Genomic DNA, 16,720 nt, shown 5'->3' on the forward strand with positions numbered 1-16,720 from the left:
AACTGGTAAAGGAGAAAATGTAGGTCTAATGGAAATAATGAACAGTAATTTTGTGCATACGAATTTATGAAATCAAGGGTCCTCAGCGGACCCCTTATTTTTCTTCAAAATATTTTTTTCATGGAGTCATTATTCTCAAAACTAGACCCGAATGACAATTGTTAAAGGGTCTTTAATAAATATTAATAATAATAATAATTATTCTCAAAAACTAACTTCACTTTTATCAATTACCGCCATCACCTTATTAGGCTACATCCCGGAAAAAGCAGCCGGCCTTAAAAGGAGCACTTGCTATCTCCAACATGTCTGCAAGATTAGACTCACTTACCCACATGTGCTGTGACTGTCTAACTAAACCGAATACGAAAACAGAAAAAAAAATCGCAATGTGCATCGAACAAGTACACAACACATGTTCTGTATGCTCCTAAGCATTATCGTAAACAGGCAGCTGTCAAATGTGGGTCCTACCGTCTGGCTTCTTAACCTTCCTTCTAAGCGAAGGGAAATCCCCAACATACCCCAGCAGAACCCACCCAAAAAAAAAAAAACATAAAAAGAACACACCTACATTTAGGAAGGCCTAAATGTTCCGTCTGCCGAGGGCGATCGCGCTTTTTCACATACAAGTAATTGAAGACAATTTGGTGTTTTGGCTTTTGCTTTCGTTTACGCACTGTTTTTAGACGAATGCATCAGGGAGGAGGAATGCGATCGTGAAACAAGCTTTTTTTTCTTCGTCTACATTAGCGGCGAGTACTTGTTCTTCAAATCTATCGTGAGTTCTTTTTGATCGCTTCCCAACCTGAGTCCCGTTGCCATAGTCTGGAGCACAGAACTTTCAATACCGAAGCTACTGCATACATGCATGTAATGATGATGTTGACGATCGCGCAAATGCAGCACCATAGACACAGCTGTTGATTCCAGGACGGGAGATGTGGATGTTAGGTTTTAGATTATACTTTTTTTTGCTCTCCCCTTTCCCAGTGCAGTGCAGCAGTGGATGATACAATGTCTGCATTATTTTAGTTACGATATTTAGAGCTGCAAAACTTGTACCATCTAATTGGCAAATATCATCTGCAGGTGCAATTGATGCCCGGTGCATTGCAGAACAAAACGTGTGCTATAGTTGATTGTTGTTTAGATTTCACCATCAACAAGGTGTTCTAGAACATGACTTTTTTTCGTAAGAGCAGCTCAATCTTAGATCGGATTGAAAGTGAATGAAGCTGTCGGAATAGCAGGTGAAATATACTGAATAACTAGAAGAAAGGTGGTAATCTTTGTGACTTAATAAGGCCAAATTTTTCTATATTCACTTCCCTTTAGATTTTTTTTTTCGAAAACCTCAAGGGGAGGATAAATAAAGTTAGAAGTGACTTTGTGTTTTCCATATTTTTTTAAATTTTCGATCAGAAATCACTTGAATTTTAAATTTTGTGCAATATAGGTAATACGCAATTTTGTTGCATACAAGCTTTTTTCGATTTGTTCTAACTCAATCTTATTTAATGATTTATCTCAGAAACCGTAGAGGCTACAAATTGGTGAAACCTTTGTTTTAAAAATGAAGTTGTGGTCAATCAAATCTTACTATCGAGTTTTGTATGCAGTATTGCCGATCCTGCCTAGATAGTTTTTGAATTACTTGTTTTTTTTTCTTGGTGAAAAACGTTAGTTTGTGCATGGTGGTATAGTTGCAGTCGAGTTGATTTAGTTGAAAAATAAATATGTTTCTTGATTGAACAAATACTTTTCTTCACTTGTCATGATCATAATGTTGAATAGAAATAAACTGTGCTTTAATATGAAATAAAGAAAAAAGCTCACCCTAAATATTTGGTTTTACAATGGTTTTATCAGTGGTTTTTTCCAACTACTTTCATACACCGCCCCCTTAACTAAATTTAATAGGTCAGCCTAGTTTGAACATTTTTTTAGAAAAATATCATAAAACAAACAAAAATTAAATATCAAACGTCAAAATATCATAAGCTCACAGCAATTTTTATACAGTAAGACAAAACTTAAAAAAAATACTAGTATTGGTTGGGACCAGGCTTCCGAAAAGTACAGCTTTGCTATGACAGCTTTTTTCTTGCCAAACAAACTGTCTCGGTTTTCCTTACCACTCGGTTCGCTGCTGTATCGTCGGTAACGAATCGAAGCGCTTCGGCTACATCGCACACGTGCGAGAACCCAGGCTGTATCTGAACAATCGGCTCAAAGCATGCGATGTTGTGCTTTAAGCTGTAGCGAACCCAACCGACAGTTCGGTTTTCATCCCTTCATGTCTCCTGTTTCGAAAATAATTTCATCCAACTGTCGGCTTCAGGGCGTGACAGTTTTGGGCAGGACTGTCACGGGTGACTGTCGTGCCCATACCGTACCCATGCCCGATCGTATGCGCTGCTGCTCGGTTTGAACAGATCGAACGAGCCATCTATTCGCACCGAGTAGCAGCATACGATCGGCGCGTAACGCGATGTGTGGTGCCGGTGCAGGTTAGGCGAAAAGGGAACGAGAGGGTGATTCGGGTGGTCACCACCCGCAGTAGCTTCAAGCAAAAGGAAAATTCATACGTTCGTTCAAAATTAACTCGGCCCGAGCGAATCTCGGCTACAGTCGGACGGAGTAAGCAGTGATGGTTTGAATCATTTGACTTAATTTTGAATCATTTGCTTATAACTTCTTTTGAAAACATTTTTCCCAGAAATGATGTTCTAAACTTTAGTAGAACTAGATCTTAGCTGCAACTTTTGTGACCAACACAAACCTGTATCTCTTATGCCTTATGAATGAGAAATCGAAAAGTTTAAATTTTTGAGCAATGATCGTAATCACAATCATTTGGATTAGCGGGTTGGATTAAATCCTACAATTCATACCACATTGAAGATACATATTTATGACATACAAGAAAGTTGTAGCTTAGATCTGTATCTACTAAAGTTTAGAACATCATTTCATGGAAAAATGTTTTCAAAAGAAGTTATAACCAAATGATTCAAAAATAAGTCAAATGATTCAAACCATCACTGGGAGTAAGTAGTACTGTCATGCGAAATTCAACGCATTGAAAACTGTCACGAAGATTTTCCCAAAACTGTCACGAAGCCTAAAAAACTTTCATACCCACGAACAAACTCTCGCATGAGGTAAAACAATGCATCGCTGTACATCGCACGGCCGCTCCTTTTAAAAGTGTCGGGGAAGAAATATACGGGAAGCTTTCATCGAGGTGCATGTGCGACGTTCGCAAGAATACTGTCGTTCGCCAGTACTTTTCGGAAGCCTGGTTAACCAGCTCGTAGAATACTTTTTCTGGTCTTAGTACAATCAGTGGTGAGAAGTTTTATTAGATTTTTCAAATGAAATAATAGTCACTCTGTTTGTGACATTCCAATTCTTTTCTCTCAATTTGTATCACTTTGATGTCTTCTGCAAAATTGTAGCCAGGGAAATTTCCAATTAAATCATGTTATTGACATATAATGTTGGATTTACGCTAAATGAATGACATGCGTTTTCACAGTGATTAGTATGATTTTGTCTTTAAAAAACTGTTAAAAAAGTTAATCTTCAAAAAAATAAAATGTTCTAGACTCCCCGGTGGATTATTTCAAATTTCGGCTGAAATGAAAGGGGAAAGTTCCAGCTTTCGAATGGTGCAAAAATTAGCAATGCTATTTTTTGAAAAATAAAGTTTTCTCCCAGAGACACCGTGGGTTGGGACAATTGATTTATTTTACAGGAACAAGCACCACGTTCCTGAAATTTGACGATTTAGAGGCATTTTGAGGCATTCAGGGATATTTGACATAAGTTAGTCTCGAACAAATGAGCGATTTTCTTGAGTTCGATACTCAGTATTGGAAGGAAATATCACGTGACAGATTCATTTTTTCACGAAAAGCTGCAGATTATATTAAAGGATGGCCAAACGATCCTTTTGGAAAATTGATAAGTTGAGAAACCCCATGCATTAGAATCTACAGGGTGACAAAAAAGTCCGGTCACACAGAAAAATCTCAATGTTTTAAAGTATAAGAAGAAAATCTGAATCCGGCTTTCATAGCTTTATTAAGTAACTCATTAAGATACTTCACAAACGATATTTTGGAATTACACCACCTTTTTGTGATCTAACCAGCTTCAGACGTCTAGGAAAGTCGTCGCAAGCGGCGCGCACGTGCTCCATCGGAATCTCGTCCCAGATTTTTGTGTTAACTCGCTTGAGTTGCTTCAAATTTGTTATTTTCTAGTCGTTCAGCTTCGACATCATGCATCCCCACACGAAATAATCCAGTGGGTTCAGATCCGGAGAGGACGGAGGCCATTCATTCTTCGAAATTAAATCGGTCAAGACAACCTTTGCGGTGTGCGATGGGGCGCCATCTTGCTGGAAGCAAGACTGACGTATTATTTTGGAACCGGGAAACGTTCCTCTTGTCCGCTCCCAGCAACTCGAACATTTTGGCGATTTACTGTTTGCTCCAAAACGAACAGCTTCTCGTCCGAAATCATCATCTCGTCATCTGCGCGCCAACCGAGCAGCGATAAAACAGCTGCTCTTCACTCTGCCACGGCTCACAACTCAACGTAAACAAACTGCACAGAAACGAAACACTACCACTTTGGGCAGCGAAGTTAGCCCTTTCATTTGACATATAGATGGCACCAGAGAGATGCAACGTGTAGACTACAGACGACCCCAAAAAATTGTGACCGGACTTTTTTGTCACCCTGTACAGACCTCTAATGAACACCATAACTTCTTGTTTCCTGTTTTATAAATCCAACTAGCTACAGATTTTCTTACACAATGTTGGCTAACTATCTGATCCTAAAAAAACATGAGCCCTGGTGCTTCTTTCAGTGTATTTTTCACATTTTCTCAAAAGCATGTTATGAGTTCTTGAGTCTGTAGATTCTAAAGTATGAAGTTCCTTAACTCAGAGATGTTTTAAAAGGATTCTTTGACCATTCTATAGTATGACCTGCAATTTTTCGTGGAAAAATTGTTGGAACGTGTTGGACTCGAAAAAATCCTCATTTCCCAGCAAACATAAAATAGCATTGAAAGTGATAGCTCAAATCGTTAACAACATTACTGTGAATCGTAATTCCTACGAAATACGTAAACGATCGTAAAAATTCTTACTTGAAGTCGGTTCTAATCGGATACGATAAAAAGTTTTCCATGTTTGCAGATACTGAAGACGATTTCGCTCAATTTGTTCTTCCGCGCGGGCTTCAAGTGAGAAAACAGCCTTCTCAGGAACAATAGTGAACTAGAAAAAGGCGGCCAAAGAGGATTGTATCTCATTTACCCGAAAACGTTTGCCCATAATGACAAATACCCGAAATCAATACCCAGAATGAATTAAACCCTTTAAAAAATTTCCCCAGGATGCACTATTCACTATATATTTTTTCCTACTATAAACCATTGCTCAGAGTTTTGTTTTTTCCCAGCATGGAACATTTCCAAGAATTGCACACCACCTAGATTTTTTCATCCAGTATAATCTATATTAGGCCGGAACACTCACTCGGAGTTGGAACCAAGGTTGAGGAAATCACAGAAAAATCTGTAATTTCACAGAATTTTTAGCAAATTTTAATCACAGAATCTGTGCCACAGAACAGAGAATTCTGAAAAATTCACAAATTTCACAGGACTTTTAAATTTTGAATGGATTTTCGAAATTTTAATTTTTGTTTGTCCAATATAAAATTTTAGATTTATACTTTGAATTTAAGAAGTATGATGAGCTTGTTAATTTTGACAAAACTTTTGTGGTAAACTCAACCCTTTCATATTCTACCACTTCAAAACAGTTAGTCCGTGGTTGATGAAAACGCTTTTTTTTAAATCTCTCTTCGATAATTTTCGACTCCTGTCTTTTTTTCTAATCCTCTTTTATCCATTTATGATTTTCAAAACTAGAAACATTCTTACTTAAAGAACATGACCATCACTAAAAAGGCTATGAAAATTTCAAAAGGTAACACTTTTATGAAGTTTCACTGACTTAAACGGTGAAGCTAAATTTAGCTTCAATTTTTATTCATTGGTTCAACACACAAAATAAAGTGTCATTCAAATATAACGCTTCATCTCCAAATTAGCAGCATTTTTTTAAAGTTTATATAAGACAAGATTAAATAACTTAGTTCTAAGCATCTAAGGTTGCCAGAATTTTTTCTAGACATATCCGGACCGGGCGAATCTGGCCAATTTTGCTAAAAAACTTGGCCGGTTTAGGGCATCTGATTTCAAAATTTTCAATCCAATATCCGGGCAATATCCGGACAAATTCGATCTTAACCACGGCATTATTCAACAAAAACTTCAAAATATATTTTTTCACCAAAAAATCATCAGGTTTTAAATAGTATTTCAGATTTCCGAAATGCTGTTCATTATTATTTAGATTTAACTTGCACAATCGTTTAAGAAAAACTCAATTAAAGTTTTTTTGTCCAGTTTAGGAAATAAAGTGAATAAATTGGTGCAAAATTAAGGCTTTTTTCTACGAAATCCGGACAACGAACTTTTTCTTAATTTTGTGTAAAATATCCGGGCAAGTTCGTGTAAAACCGGGCAATCTTGCAAGCTTGTTTTAGCATCACCATAACAATCTGGTTCAGTTTAGCGTTCTTTGAGCACGTTTTAGCGATGTTAAAATTTTCGATTGAAGAAAATGTTTTTAAAGTTGCTTCGAAATGATGATGGCTCCAGATGTTTCTCCGGAATCCTAGCAAAATACCTTGAATGTCAAACTTAAGAAAAAAGTCAAACTCCGGATAAAATAGAACAGAACAGAAAAAAATATTTCAATCCAATAAAGAATTAATGGACGAGTTAAATTAAATAAAATTGATCAAAAGCGGCTGCTTAAGTGCTTAACTATATAAAAACTATTTTTCAAAATTTGAATTTAAAATTCCTCTCTGAACCAGTCTTCCGAAAATCAATCAAAACAAACACTCAGGATGCGTTTCCTGTTGGAAACATTCAGATTGTATAATGGGATAGCGCCTCTCGCAACTGCTTCGCCTGGCTGGTATGCAATCTCGATCAGCGCTCCTATCAGCTATGCAAACCGAGTCGCATCATTCAGAATCATCGGTTTAGCAAACATCGCATATCGGAGATGAGTGAGATACAAACTGATCCATTCTGAATGTAGCTCACTTAGTATCTGCCTGAATTATATGAAATTCAAAATTATTTTTTGCAGGACGAGAAAAATCAAACAGTTGTGCGGGACACCATAAATTCTCAGTAGTTTTAACGTGACGGACGACAGTTTAATAAGAGAACTTGTAAAATTTGAAAAACATGGCGAAAGTGAACATGTTTCCCTCACAAACACAACTTCAATTTGATTTTGATCATACTGATGTTAAAAAACGTTATAACAACAAATAAATTTATTAATTTGCTATATATCAAATCAAACAAAATACGCTAATGATCGGCTTCATGTATCACTCACTCACTGCCTGATCCATTCACTCCTGATCGAAGACCAACAAGATTCGCCATATGCATTGCGCATTGGTGAGATTCCAATTTGATGATGGTGCTGCACTGTTTTGAGAGCAAGCATCGTACGAGGTGATCTGTATTTTAGCGATGAATTGAACGATCGATGATCGGGTAGGACCAGTAGCAATCAATAACGAAACCCGACCGTTGTACGTTCAGGTGCGAAGTGCAATCAGAAACATTCATTGAAAATGAGTGATATTCGGAACACTGCTCTGAACCAAGGTTTTCGAAAAAAAATCTATGTTTTGGCTGAAAAAAGTTGACTTTCTTTGATTTTACCCAAAATTCCTGTCAAGGTTTTCTGTGACGCTATTTCCTAAAGTTTGAATGAAAATTTAGGGAAAATTGAGTCTTTTTTAACATTTTACTTGAGCAAAATTAATAAACCTTTCTTATAAAATTTTTCGAATCTAAACTCAGAAATTCGAAATTTATATTGACATCAAAAATTAAAATACGTATAAAACTTAAAATTCTCTGAAATCTGTGAGTATACCCAAAATTCTGTTTTCTGTGATGAAAATTTTCTCAAAATTCTGTGAAATTACAGATTTTTTTATGGTTTGGGCAACCTTGCCGTGAACTACAACATTTTCGACTTACACTGCCGGCCAAAAGTTTGGGATCACTTGCTAAAAAACATGCTAATTTTGACAATGTTTTAAAAGAATAATCTCAAACTTTTGGCCGATACACCATACTAAAAGGTGATCCCAAACTTTTGGACGATAACTTAGGTGTGTATTTTTTTAATTAAAAGTACATTCTTAAACTTTTGAATAAAATTTTTCTATTGTTTTTTGACAAATAAAGAATAAGGATTCTAATGTAACTCAAATTTTGAAATTTGGTTCACCATATCCCGAGGTGATTGGCTTTGAATTTTGAGGGCGATTGTTTGAAAATGTTCTAACTTTAGGTTAAGTTTAAGGTGCAAAACTAAAACATTATATCTGGGCAAAACACCTCTGAAATAGCTATTGCCCATAATCTTTCAAATGAGATCAGAAGATTTGCAATATGTCCTAAGACGGCTGAGATATGAACGATTAAAATTTGCATGTTTTTAGCGGGTGATCCCAAACTTTTGGCCGGCAGTGTATGTGTTCGTAGTATACAGAGATGGAAATTTTATTGAGAATTAGATTTTTTAACAAATTTATTTGTTTATATTTTATTCTTTCTATGAACTATTCTAGCTGAAGGAACTTATGTAAATAAAAGATCGTTAAGTTTTTAAAAATTTCTAAAATGTGCCGCTTTTTTCGGCAATGTCCTGCTATTTTCGTGAAATGTCCCGCTTTTTTTTTTTTCAAAGTATGTGGTAAGCCTAGTCTAAATAAATTGTTTCTCTATTTCCACTTAGGTGTATGACTGAAACACTAGGGCGCTCTTGGTTAGAATTTTTTTTTCTCCTACTCAGATGCGAGAGCTCTGATACTTGCCGTCCTAGTCGCTTACAGCTCGTGTAAACTCGGATAACTAGTGGAACACAATCAGCGGATTACACTCGGAAGACGAACTAAAAACAGTGTAGTTTTCTTCTGCACCCAAAATTCAGCCTCTGTGCCAATGGCGTGTAGTCAATTACATAGCATCATTGGTACAAGGAGATAACGCGACCGGTGCTGATTCGATTTGCTCCCACTGGCATTAATCTCCCAAGTTAACCGAATTGCGTATGTCTGAAAGAAACAAAATAAAAACGTTTGCACGTCCCTCCCTATCGCATCACAAGACGAAGAAGGATAGAAATAAATACCGGCCAACACCAGGCAGCCAGCGAACCGAGCACTGTGCGTGTGAATGTAGCAAAAGCAACAACAAAAATATCCTTCTAATTCAATCCACTGGCACCGGCAAACCACGGCCAAGCTGTGCGTGTGTATGCAGTAAAAGCAACAAAAAAAACATTCCTTCAATTTACCGGCAAACAACCACGCACCGGCCAAGCTGCCCGGCTTTAGCAGCTGTGTATATGTAGCGTGTGTATGTAATAGCAGGCGGTAAGCAAACACAGTTCTCATTCAATGGGTTTCCCGTTTCCTTCACTCCCGTTCCCTTTCCCGTTTCCATAACAAAACAAGCTGCCCGGCTTTGGCAGCTGTGTATATGTAGCGTGTGTATGTAATAGCAGGCAGTAAGCAAAGCACAGTTCTCATTCAATGGGTTTCCCGTTCCTTCACTCCCGTTCCCTTTCCCGTTTCCATCGAAAGACAAAGGAATGCATTGAAAGAAGGCCAAACGCCGGGAAGCCGCCGTTGTGCGTTTTTTTCGATTGATCGGTGACAGAAAGCCTATGACAAATATCCCTCGTCCTTTATGAAGCTTGAATAGTACACTGGTTAAAATGCCGGTCTGGCAAGACGCTATGATTGGTAATTTGAGTTCGATTCTCACTACGGCGCTGTGGTTTTAATTTTTATTTTTTTTGTTTCTGGGATGAATTATCCAATAGGAATAGGTTTTTCTTGTTTCGCTTGAATGTAGTGGTCATCATTTTGGTTGGGAGCCGAGTCCTTATGCCAGTTACGGTTTTTCAAACATACCGTCTTCGGCACAGTGCACATTTCAGCACATTATCGGCACAGAGATATGCTAAATAGGCATTGGATTTTTGCAACCTCTTCTATGGGTGTGGGACTTTGTTGTAAGAGAGAAGCCGACCAACCAGGATCATATGTATCATTTCAGTTTCGTATTTGAATTTTTCATGACCTAATAAAATTCTGAAAGGCGTCAGGCTTTCCCAGTAAAAACCGGATGTGTCGTATGACATTCCGATAAATTAATCATAGGACAAACAAGTCATAGCATAGTTCCGTCTAAGCTTAGATTTGTTCGATTTGCTGCAACAAGCAACATTGCAAGTGGGCGCTCCTCGGGATATCAAATTTCGCAAGCGTCAGTGTCTCGGAACTGGATTTGCGTCAAAATTTTATGTTTATCAGGGTATGGCTACCTAAACATAAAATGGCAAGTATGAAGAAAACTGCATAGACGATAAATGGAACACTTCCCCTAATGCACTTTAAACTTATACATTTGTTTGCCCACATATTTCTTGGGATCTCAGTTTCCCAGTTAAGCATTAAAATCATATTTCACACGTCACAAAGTCAGTAAGTAATCCATCTAACGGCAGCACCGTATGCACCCATAGAAGAGGTTGCAAAAATCCAATGCCTATTTGGAACATCTCTGTGCCGATAATGCGCTGAAATGTGCACTGTGCCGAAGATGATATGTTTGAAAAACCGTAACTGGCATAAGGACTCGGCTCCCAACTAAAATGATGCATGATCACTACATTCAAGCAAAACAAGAAAAACATTTTATGGGATTTCGTTCCTATTGGATAATTCATCCCAGAAACAAGAAAATATAAAAATATAAACCACAGCGCCCGTAGGGAGAATCGAACTCAAATCATCAGTTAAATCGTATTGCCAGACCGACATCTTAACCAGTGTACTATTTGAACTTCATGCAGGAAGAGGGATATTTGTCATAGGCATTCTGCCACCGATCAATCACAAAAGAAACGCACGACAGTGGCTTCCCGGCGTTTGGTCTCCTTTCAAGGTATTCATTTGTCTTGCGATGGAAACGGGAAAGGGAACGGGAGTGGAGGAAACGGGAAACCCATTGAATGAGAACTGTGCTTTGCTTACTGCCTGCTATTACATACACACGCTACATATACACAGCTGCTAAAGCCGGGCAGCTTGGCCGGTGCTTGTTTGCCGGTCAATTGAAGGAATATATTCTTGTTGCTTTTGCTACATACACACGCACAGCTTAGCCGTGGTTGTTTGCCGGCAAATTGAATTGAAGGAATGTTTTTTTTGTTGCTTTTACTGCATACACACGCACAGCTCGGCCGTGGTTGTTTGCCGGTAGATTGAAGGGATTGAATAAGAAGGATGTTTTTGTTGTTGCTTTTGCTACATTTACACGCACAGTTCTCGGTTCGCTGGCTGCCTGGTGTTGGCCGGTATTTATTTCCATCCTTCTTCGTCTTGTGATGCGATAGGGAGGGACGTGAAAGCGTTTTTATTTTGTTTCTTTCAGACATACGCAATTCGGTTAACTTGGGAGATTAATGCCGGTGGGAGCAAATCGATTCAGCACCGATCGCGTTATCTTCTTGTACCAATGATGCTATGTAATTGACTACACGCCATTGGCACAGAGGCTGAATTTTGGGTGTGGAGTTACACTTTCCGCCGCTACGGATACATTACGTTATTTCTTTTTTAACATTATTTTTATTTCTCAAATAAAACTGCACTCGCCTTTACGTGATCTTGGGCAACATAAAACGATGCTGCTGCAGCCAACGTCGGTGAACATTTTCCTACTCAAAGGTAATACGAAACTTTGCCGTCTCGTGTTTTCGAGACACGTCATATTTGCGTGGAACACGAAATGTTTCCTCCCGAGTTTATACGGTGGGATGAAAAAGGGGAGCCATGGGAATAAGCAAGCAAAATGCACCAAGTGCACTGTTTTTTGTTGTTGTACTGTCTCTAACTCTTCTTTCCACCAGATGTTACAGTTATTATTTGCGTATACTTCGCGCAAAGGGAACCTCTTACTCTTTTTCTTCTAAGGTTCGAAACCTAATGCAGTACCGCGTCTTACTGCAAGATGCCACGTTGCAGCGTCCCAGTTCAAGCGATTTTTTTCCTCCAGTTTAGTTCTTGATGTGCAAATGTGAGATCTCGTCTCCACTTGCAGTTTACTGGTGCAGTCTTAAAAAAAGGAAACAAAAATCCAAATCAAATGGAAAATCGAATTTCAGCTAACGAATGCAACCGGATGGTTTGTCCTTGAAAGTTTGGATCTACCCATTTTTTTTGTTGGCTCCTGTCTTGCAGAGGCTGAGATCGTGGGAAGTTGGAAGATGTTTCTTTTCTTCTTTGTGATTTTAGATTTCGAATTCAATATGAATAATTTATTTACCGGATTTTATGAAATGGATTGATTTTCAAATTATTGTATAATTTAAGACTCGATAATGTCGGGTACATGTGAGAAAGGATGTAGATTATGTTCGTTTTTTTTTTTCGAAATAAGAAGGCTGAGTTGTCGATAAAATGCCAAATTCAACCTGTGTTTTATAAATGTATGTACGTGACACCTATTTTAAATAGAACTTCAAAAGCAAATTTAAAGAAAGGCTTTTCTGGAGGATTAGTTGGTCAAGTGTTTGTTTTCAATAATGATCATTCTGCTTTTATGACACTTATATTCAGAATGATCGGGTTTTTTAACATTATTTCTGCTTAAAACCTCCGGTTGAATATCCGAAAATCATTCGCAATATCGGGTATTCCAAAATTTGAAATATTCTTGCTTGAATAAGTTCAGAGCTCGGTTTTATTTTATTTCGGAGTGGACAAAAACTACGCATAAAATGAACCTGCCATATCGCTCGCCTGCATCTCATAAAATTAGCAATTCAATGCGTTTGCGAAAACCTAAAGTGACACCTTGATCTATAATCATACGTGAAACTTATGGTGGCAAACTGGCAGTTTGGCCTACCGAATTACTAATTCCATGCAGCTCAAAATGCAGAACGTTATCAATTTGACAACTTCTCATTTGTAACTCGAAAAACTTCAAAATTCTAAACTAAACCAATACCGTATACCTACATAATAAAACGATCGAATGCAGAGAGACATCTTTAAAATCATCTGCTTTTCCTCTACACAGAATAATAATTAAAAACAGAACTGCGGAAATCAATAACAAAAAAAGAATACGGTAGTCAACCAAAACAAAACCAAAAACTAAAAAAAAAATGGCAACTAAATAATACCAGAGCGATGAAATTGACCGAAAACGACAGTGAACTTTCAATGGGTTCGGCGTTTTGTTCCTCCTTTGTTCGGCTCGATTCGAATTCCGAAAAAAAACAACGACGGCAACACGAGAACAATTAAATTAGAATTATAATTTTTGCGCGACCCCTCCTCGGCGCACAATGGCTCGTTGGAAATTGGCGAATGCATGGATACAAAAATACCAGCACACAACAAATGGGACTGAATTAAGTGAATTTTTGATTTTATAATTCGCTATCCATCGAAGGTGGGGGCAATGTACGCTGGCAACCGGTGTACTGATTTGATTTAAAACTTATTGATTGTAGATTTACTAGTCGACTGTCTATAGTAGCTTGATGAACAATCTATCAACTGGTGAAATCAACTTATCAAGTCTACTTGAAATGTCTACGAACGTACATTAGGGTGACAATGGATATATGGGAAAATTTCATCCTCGAACTTCAAAATCTGACCGGTGCAAAATTTCTGCTCAATCGAAATTGATTCAATGGTGCATCATCGCGCTCACCTATAGGGTGTCCCATTATGTCTAAACACCGATTGATACAACCCTGCTCATGTCGGATGACATTTAAACAGCTGTTTTCCGTTGTGTGTTTTTCTTACAGTTCAACTTAAATCTCTGTGTATCCAGTGCTCCAGATTTCATAATTTTCGTGAAAATAAGAAGCATTATAGTGCACAAATGTTGTTCCCCCACAACATTTCGCTGAGTCAGATAGCGAAAATGGAAGAAGTGCAGGCTTGGCAAAAGTCATCGGCATGAGGCGTGAAGCTGTGACTGTGAAGCCTCTTGGTCCGTCAAACTCAATTGACTGTTCCTTAACGACCAGTTACTTCGTTTGCCAGTCATTCATTCCCCATTCATTTGAAGCTAAAATAATAACCTAGTCAAGCAATCGCATTCAAACGACCGATGACGAAAAAGAAACGCATTTATTATTATTGTTGCTCCTGCCAGCAAGCCGAAGACGACCGAAGAAGAACGAGAAAAGCATTTATTATTATTGTTGCTCCTGCCAGCAAGCTCGTTTTCAGTTTTTTATTGCTATTGTTGCTCTCTGCCAGCAAGTCGTTCAATTAGTTGTACCTGCCGTCAGCAACCGATCGAAGTGTGAAGAGATTTGCCAGTCACTCTCAGGAGAAATTTTGACCATGTGTAGGAGCTTCGCCAGTCGATGATGGAGAAATGTTGATTGTTGTCGTGCTTTATCCGTCATGCGAGTAGTGAGGCTCCGTCAATTGAGAACAGTGCCAGTCGTTTGATGAAACAAAACTAGTCGGGTCAAGCGTGACGGGCGAAATTTACCATCACTGGAAGTAAGCATCGGAGCAGTTCAAAGTGCGATTCAGAAGTCTGGAGAGTAATGTAGATTCGTTGACAAAAAAACCTGGGCGAAAATTGGGTCCGGTGGACAAAACTTTGGACCGGAAAGTCATACGTTCTTACGCCGGCAATACATTAAAAGTTGATCATCGATAAACATGAAGATCTGTTATGGTTAAATAGTAACAAAAAAAACCCTTGAAAACAGGTGTATAGTTGATTATTCGTACAACTAGTTTTATGATCCGAAGATACTCTAACAGTAGTATATTTGAGTTGAGGAAAGAAATTATCGAACGGAGATGGAAGAATAAGGAACAATTTTTAAAAGAATTTCCAACTTTAAGCTAAGTGAAAGTCATGAAAATTAAACGTACACCTTTTGCTAAATACATCCGAAGAAGATTCAGCTTACGATCTTCCGAATCAGATGAAAAATATACAACATGTTATAAGATGGCTGAATTATGATCGAACCAAATTTTTCATGTTTTAGAGGGGGGACTTTGGGCCGGCAGTGTAAATCACATAACGCTCCATAAACGGCACCTCCTAAATAAAATTCGATTGAGCTGAAATTTTGCACAGGTCAGTTTTATGACCCGATCAACTATTTAACTACACTCGCGAAGACCAAACTTGTAAGTTTACAACCTACCACCCCACCGGCGTTACAGGGACTCCCTTTATTAGGCCTCAGGGCGGCTCGCTTACCAAAGGAAATCGCAGAAGTTCGAACTTTGACCTCAGGAAAACCCCAAAAATGCACTTCTTGAACTTTGATTTAACAATTGCCACAAAAATTCTACGATATATGCGCAAACTAGTAATTACCAGATGGTTACGGTACCTTTTAGGGCCAAGTCCTGGTTGTCGGGTTTTGAAGATGACGGAGCTTCGCCGAGGGCGACGCCGCTGCTGCTGACCAACTGCTTTGTCGGTCCAATTCCTACCGGAACCCGGGATGTTCTTACCGGGATTCTCGGCTACGAGGTCGAAGTAGCTGCTTGGAGACCTTGATTGGCAATCGTGGCCAAACCAAAGCCGATTCAGGGGCCAGGGACCAGGGACAAAGGTTGGCTTCTGTACCGCAAAATGGTTTCTTTTGGCCAAAACTTAGGGGTCCTGGTGTCTGGCTTTTATCACTTAGATATGGCTTTTGTGTGCTGGATGTGTCGTGCGCTTTGTACTTCACAATGTCGTGGTACTATTCGAAGTGAGCCAGCACCAGGAAGCCACCTTTGACCGGCCTTGAATCGCGAGTATAGGTCGTTGCTCTCCCAATATGGCGGACACGATCGTTCGCCTTCGTGAACTCGTCGGGCGTCGCTACCGATCGGGGTGGTTACCAAGCAGCGCGGGTTACCATAGATGGCCCTCTGGCTGTGATGTGATCAAGCTTCCTGGCTGCTTGTGGCGCTGTCGTCGGCTTTGAAGGTTACTTTATTTGGGGAAAACCATCACCCATTATTTTCCCTCACTGCGATATTTGAAAACTAAATTTACTCGCGACCAATCACTACAACCTCGATGGAAGTGTTATCTGACGCTTACACACTCCACGATGTTTACACTGCGGCGATTGATCCTGACTGACGAATCGCGTGGCAAATGAAAAAACTAACAGAGAGTCGCAAGTAAGGGAGAACGTCAATTTGCTATTGTGTTCTAGCTTCGACGAAGAGTGATTACGTGGTGTTCACTGGTATTGTTGCCAGTTGAACAGCTTGGAAATCATCAGTGAAGTGTTGCCAATATGACGGATGGCTAATCCAAGCATAAATCAATCACTATAGTACCCTGACCTTTATACATGAATTGACGAGAATAAATGTGATTATATTATCAGTTTCCGATACAAATAGTAGGTATTCTGTTTTATTTGACATAACAACAGGTTATGGGCCCATATCGGAGGACTGAGATAAAAGAAAAAAAATACGTCAATGATCACAT

At 38.7% G+C, this 16,720-nt stretch overlaps 1 protein-coding gene across 5 annotated transcripts in view; it reads right to left on the reverse strand.

Annotated features, from left to right (window-relative positions):
• LOC129751174 (protein ultraspiracle-like) overlaps positions 1–16,720 on the reverse strand; it is a 146,503-nt gene that overhangs the window by 45,197 nt on the left and 84,586 nt on the right. The window lies entirely within an intron of this gene.

Source organism: Uranotaenia lowii, chromosome 3, assembly GCF_029784155.1.
Source record: "Uranotaenia lowii strain MFRU-FL chromosome 3, ASM2978415v1, whole genome shotgun sequence".
Classification (NCBI taxonomy): domain Eukaryota; kingdom Metazoa; phylum Arthropoda; class Insecta; order Diptera; family Culicidae; genus Uranotaenia; species Uranotaenia lowii.